The sequence below is a fragment of the Lissotriton vulgaris genome, chromosome 1_1, assembly GCF_964263255.1.
Source record: "Lissotriton vulgaris chromosome 1_1, aLisVul1.2, whole genome shotgun sequence".
Taxonomy (NCBI): domain Eukaryota; kingdom Metazoa; phylum Chordata; class Amphibia; order Caudata; family Salamandridae; genus Lissotriton; species Lissotriton vulgaris.
In genome coordinates this window covers 154,487,509-154,493,997 of record NC_141685.1, presented here as the reverse complement: position 1 = coordinate 154,493,997, position 6,489 = coordinate 154,487,509, and the positions used below count along the sequence as shown (strand labels likewise).

The 6,489-nt window shown below is 40.7% G+C and overlaps 1 pseudogene; it reads left to right on the top strand.

Annotated features, from left to right (window-relative positions):
* Positions 1–1,713: 1,713 nt before the first annotated feature.
* Positions 1,714–4,707, top strand: LOC147737913 (uncharacterized; annotated as a pseudogene).
* Positions 4,708–6,489: the final 1,782 nt, after the last annotated feature.

Sequence of the window (6,489 nt, the reverse complement as noted above, 5' to 3'; positions counted from 1 at the left end):
GAAATCCATGAGCATATCTCTACATAGGCAGCCACAACATCAGCCCCTGATGAAGTGGGGTCTAAGCAAATGGCCATATTATCCTCGGTTTCCTGTGCAAGTGTCTTAAAAAAGGTTTCTGGAATGATCTTCTCCCACTTTACCCTCCTGCCCTGCTCCCTAGTTGACAAATCTCTTGGGGCCACCACACCTGAGTTCCTTCCATGCAAAAAACTCTCAAGGTCCATAGCCAATAAGACCGGGTTATGGTCACTAAAAATTGGGGTCACTACTCTATACTCCTGCGTTTTGGCTAGCACCCCATGAGATACAAAAATATAGTCAACGACGGTGTTTGCATCCCTCCCAATAAATGTGGGCTCACTGACCTCGTCATTGCCTAAACCTGGTTCAAATAAATTTGAGTTGGCAAGGAGGCTCTCAAGGGCATCACCCTCCTTGCTATGTTCAAAATGGGGGATCCCCTCGACAGGTGATCCTCCATGTCCATCATTATAACAATCCCCCTCACAAGGGCGAATATTAAAATCTCCCAGGACAACCATCTCTGGGACAGAAGTCCAATCATGTTTGTAGACTGACAGAAAATCTGCCAGGGCAATCAGGTGCTCATTCCCAGATGAGCCCTCCCTGGAATTATAAAAATTGATAAATAAACATTTTTGATGGTCCGAAATGGTCACTTTTAGTTAAATATTTGTGTATGATGAAATATTCCCTACTAAGTTTCAAAGGCAGTAAAGAAGAAGGGGGCGATTTACTAAGATTTTGCATCGTGTTTGCGTCACAAAAGTGGCACAAAACAGTACAAAATATTTTTTTCCTAATTTTTTTCCAGCAAATAACGTAAAAGTAATGTGAAGCATCGCATTGCACTGCTTCGCGTTACTTTGCACCATGGGGCCTGCCAATGGTGGGGTATGGGCGTTACCGTGCAACCACCCAATTTACCAAATACAGTAGATTGGGTTTAGCTGGGAAAACTGCGCCCTTTTAAACTAGGCGCTTGGAAGGAGAAATGCTTTCATTTCTCCTTCCTTTTCTGACTTTGCATGTGTGGTGCACTGTGCAACATGCATACAAAGTTGGAAAAGGTTTCCCTCATGTCTAGGCATAGTATTTTGTACAAGAAGGGTGTCCTTCCTGTACAAAACCTATGCTGGACTCACACACACAAACACCCTAGTGCTCTGGTGCTAAGGTGTGTGCATGGCGCAGGGCTGCTGTAATCAGTGCCAGTGCAAGGGAAAGGGAAGGAGAGAGCCAAATCTTTGAAAATATGATGATCTCCTGCTCCCTCCCTGTCACGCAGCGCAGCCTCGCAGGGGGAGGCCTGCACCGCATTGCGTGGAGATTTGGTAAATCTCCCCAGAAATGTCTTTTACAACCCGTTAAATATTGTGAATTCTCATTCTATTTTGTTTCAATTTAGTAATTTTCAATATCTTTACATCCAACAGAAAACAAGCCTTGAATGTATGAATTGACCATCAATAATGAAGCGAATGCTGTAAATCTTCAATAATAGCAGAAATATTGAGCTACAGTATTCAGGAAAACATCAGAGCAGTCGGCGAAAGAGGAACCTGCACACAAACTGACAGATCCCGGATGAAGCATCAAGGGCAGTTCAGTGATTTTAAGAGCCTGAGCTGTGCTCCTCCACGCACAAGACGAAGAAATGACCTTAGGAAAATTAAGGTAACAACAATAACAAACCACCTCCTGAATAAACAAGTGTCAAATACTAACTTTGATCAATGTATCGGTATGATGTGATTACCGCAGTGCTCTGTTTTCTAAAATGAAGACAAGCCATCATTCCGTGCTCTAGGAGAATTGTAAACTCTTTCTGGCCAAACCACAGTAACAAGCAAAAAGCACAACAGACCGGAGCCAGACAACTGACGGGTAATGGAAAGAGGAGCTCTTCTATCTACAATACAACAGACTGTCCAAATTTGCACCGGCCAGAAGGAAGATACATCTTTACCTGCAAGCGTGCACAGCCATATTCCAATCTAAAGGCACAATACCCTACAAAGACACATACGTATTAGATTTGTGGCAAATATTTGGTGGCTATTGTATTTTATTGTTAAAACAGAAATCAAACGTGCAAAATACTGCACACATATAAAGTGTGTGAGAAAAACACAAGTGCTTTAACAGCCATGTTGGCCCATCAGGAAATAATGTTGGCCCGTCAGGAAATACAGTCATGGATGTAGACAAAAGTATACCCAACCCACAGAGACTAACCAAGAAAGAAGAATCATACACATGCAGCAAGAGCTTTAGTTTGTCATCACTACTCAAGCTTCATCAGCACACGTACACAGGACAAAAAAACATTCAAGTGCAGTGAATGTATAAAGTGCTTTAGTCAGTTATCACACTTTCAAAGACATAAGCAAACACACACAAGGGAAAATTCATTTAAATGCAGTGAATGTGTGAAGAGCTTTAGTCTATTATCAAAGCTACAAAGTCATCAGCGAACACACACGGGGGAAAAACCCTATCATTGTAGTGAATGTGACCGTAGTTTTAGTTACTCTTCAGCATTAAGGATTCATCAGCGAACGCACACAGGAGATAAACCATTCAAGTGCAGTGAATGTGTCAAGAGCTTTAGTCGGTTATCAAACCTCCAAACACATCAGCAAACACACACAAGGGAAAAGCCATTCAAGTGCAGTGAATGTGGGAAGAGCTTTAGCCGATTATCAAACCTACGAAGACATCAACAAACGCACACAATGGAAAAACCATTCAAGTGCAGTGAATGTGAAAAGTGTTTTACTTTCTCCTCACACCTACAAAGCCATCTGTGGAACCATATAGGAGAAAAAAAATTCAAGTGCAGTGAATGTGCAAAGTGCTTCAGTAAGTCATCCCACCTACAAACTCATCTGCGAACACACACAGGAGAAAAGCCATTTAAATGCAGTGAATGTGGCAAGAGCTTTAGTCAGTTACATCACCTACAAAGACATCAGCGAACACACTCGGAGGAAAAACCATACCAGTGCAGTGAATGTGGGAAGAGCTGTAATCGATTAGAAAATCTACAAACACATCAGCGAACACACACAGGGGAAAAACCATACCATTGCAATGAATGTGAAATGATTTTTAGTCGTTACTCAACATTAAGGATTCATCAGCGAACACACACAGGGGAAAAACCATTCAAGTGCAGTGAATGTGAAAAGTGCTTTAGTCACTTATCAAACCTCCAAACACATCAGCGAACACATATAGGGGAAAAACCCTATCATTGTAGTGAATGTGACAGTAGTTTTCACAGCTCTTCAGCATTAAGGTATCATCAGCGAACTCACACAGGAGAAAAACCATTCAAGTGCAATGCATGTCTAAAGAGCTTTAGTCGATTATCAGTGCTACAAAGTCATCAGCGAACACACACAGGGCAAAAACCATTCAAGTGCAGTGAATGTGCAAAGTGCTTTAGTCGGTTATCAGACCTAAAAAGTCATCAGCGAACACACACGGGGGAAAAACCCTATCATTGTAGTGAATGTGACAGGAGTTTTCACGTCTCTTCAGCATTAAGGTATCATGAGCGAACTCACACAGGAGAAAAACCATTCAAGTGCAATGAATGTCTAAAGAGCTTTAGTAAATTATCAGTGCTACAAGGTCATCAGCGAACACACACAGGGGAGAAACCATTCAACTGCAGTGAATGTGGGAAGAGCTTTAGTCACTTATCAAACCTCCAAACACATCAGCGAACACACACAGGGGAAAAACCCTATCATTGTAGTGAATGTGACAGTAGTTTTAGCGGCTCTTCAGCATTAAGGATTCATCAGCGAACTCACACAGGAGAAAAACCATTCAAGTGCAATGAATGTGTCAAGAGCTTTAGTCAATTATCAGTGCTACAAAGACATCAGCGAACACACACAGGGGAAAAACTAATCAACTGTAGTGAATGTGGGAAGAGCTTTAGTCACTTATCAAACCTCCAAACACATCAGCGAACACACACAGGGGAGAAACCCTATTATTGTAGTGAATGTGACAGTAGTTTTCATCGCTCTTTAGCACTATGGTATCATCAGCGAACTCACACAGGAAAAAAAGCATTAAAGTGCAGTGAATGTCTAAAGAGCTTTAGCCGATTATCACATCTACAAAGTCATCAGCGAACACACACAGGGGAAAAACCCTATCATTGTAGTGAATGTGACAGTAGTTTTCGCAGCTCTTCAGCATTAAAGTATCATCAGCGAACTCACACAGGAGAAAAACCATTCAAGTGCAATGAATGTCTGAAGATCTTTAGTCAATTATCAGTGCTACAAAGTCATAAGCGAACACACACAATGGAAAAACCATTCAACTGCAGTGAATGTGCGAAGAGCTTTAGTCACTTATCAAACCTCCAAACACATCAGCGAACACACACAGCGGAAAACCCTATCATTGTAGTGGATGTGACAGAAGTTTTCGAGGGTCTTCAGCATTAAGGACTCATCAGCGAACTCAAACAGGAGAAAAACCATTCAAGTGCAATGAATGTGTCAAGAACTTTAGTCAATTATCAGGGCTACAAAGACATCAGCGATCACACACAGGAGGAAAAACCATTCAACTGCAGTGAATGTGGGAAGAGCTTTAGTCACTTATCAAGCCTCCAAATACATCAGCGAACACACACAGGGGAAAAACCCTATCATTGTAGTGAATGTGACAGTAGTTTTCGCGGCTCTTCAGCATTAAGGATTCATCAGCGAACAAACACAGGAGAAAAACCATTCAAGTGCTGTGAATGTGCAAAGTGCTTTAGTCAGTTATCACACCTTCAAAGTCATCAGCGAACACACACAGGGGAAAAACTATTCAACGGCAGTGAATGTGGGAAGTGCTTTAGTCACTTATCAAACCTCCAAACACATCAGCGAACACAGAGACTCCGGAAAGAACTTAAGAACATCAAAAATAATATTGACCCATCTGAGGACATAGACAAGAGCAGAACAGTGCAGTTATTGTGAGAGGAATGAATTACGGAAAAAGATTAAATTCAAATTATGTGGGACATTGAAATGCCAGATGATAGAAGACTAGACTAGCAGTAAAGAAGGAAAACAGATAACTGTATTTGCAGAATTATAAAAGTGTTTGTTTTCAGTGATTGTTCACTTCCATACACATAGCAAAGCAACATGATGTACCAGGATACACAGTGGGAGGCTAGCACAATGTGGTCTAAAAGAAAAGAAAAATTGTTGATTTTTATTTGGTGAAGAAGAGATACAAAGAAAAACATTCAATCGCACCTGATCACACTATCTGTAAAAGCAACACTGAACAATACTGGGACTAATAACGATATTTTCAGCTAACTTGTCGGATTAGTGATAAAACCTATAAACCAAACACACCCAGAGTGCACATGTTGTCAGGGCTCTGGAGATGGGAACATTTTTTGGTAAAATGTAGATATTACTATTAACAAATGCCACTGCAGTATATGTGATGAACTAAAGCAAAGCACAGGTGTTCAAGAAATAACCTGTTTTTCGATATAAAAGAGCATATACCTTGTTTTTAAGTAATGTTTTCTGCATCTTTTATACTCTGTTATCGGTTGATGGATCAGCTCGTGCCTCGGGCCTTATAACTAAGTTTGACCCGTGACTCTTCTTCGACATGGCTCTCCCTATTCATTTTGGGACTTGCCAAACTCTACTTTTTACCAGAATTGAGCCATTGTAAGCAGTCGACTCTGTTTGAAGAATGTGGTGAAATAGCGAAATCCCACATCAAAAGTATATATGTGCCAGGACAATCAGTTGCACTCCCAGCAACTCGTCTTCCACACTTGATTGTCCCTTGTCCTCAAATGTTCCAAAGGATTTGTCGTATGAATGCCAGAAGTAGCAGTGACATTCATGAAGCTAACGCTAACAGGAGTGTGTGGGAGATAGAGAGGGTGAGAGATAAAGAGAGCGAGAGAGACAAAGAAAGGGGCGAGAAATAGAGAGAAATGGAAGGAGGGGGAACGGCACATTATTTGTACTCACCTAAAAATAGAAGAAGCAGCCAAATACATGTCAATGTGTGACATCACCAGAGAAATGGACTGCACACCTGTGAATTTCTATGTTTATTTTTAATACCTATAGACCCATGTCATGCCAATAAACATCGCACAAGTAAGGAAAATAGTGAAGGAGCCCATTATCATATGCAAATCACAGTGACGTCACATGTAGTGACATCACAAGAAGTGATGTCAGGCCCTTATACTAATTTTCACGTGAAAGGTTGACGGCCTGTTTTATGTTTTAAAAACACAAAACAAGAAACATAAAATAATGTAAAAATAAGTTTTTGGTTTCAGTTTTTATACATCATGTATTTTTCCCACTATTAGTTTGTAACTAAACTCCGAAATGACTGAAAGTGTAAATATTTTTAAACAGATATTTGAAACTTGGAAATAACATT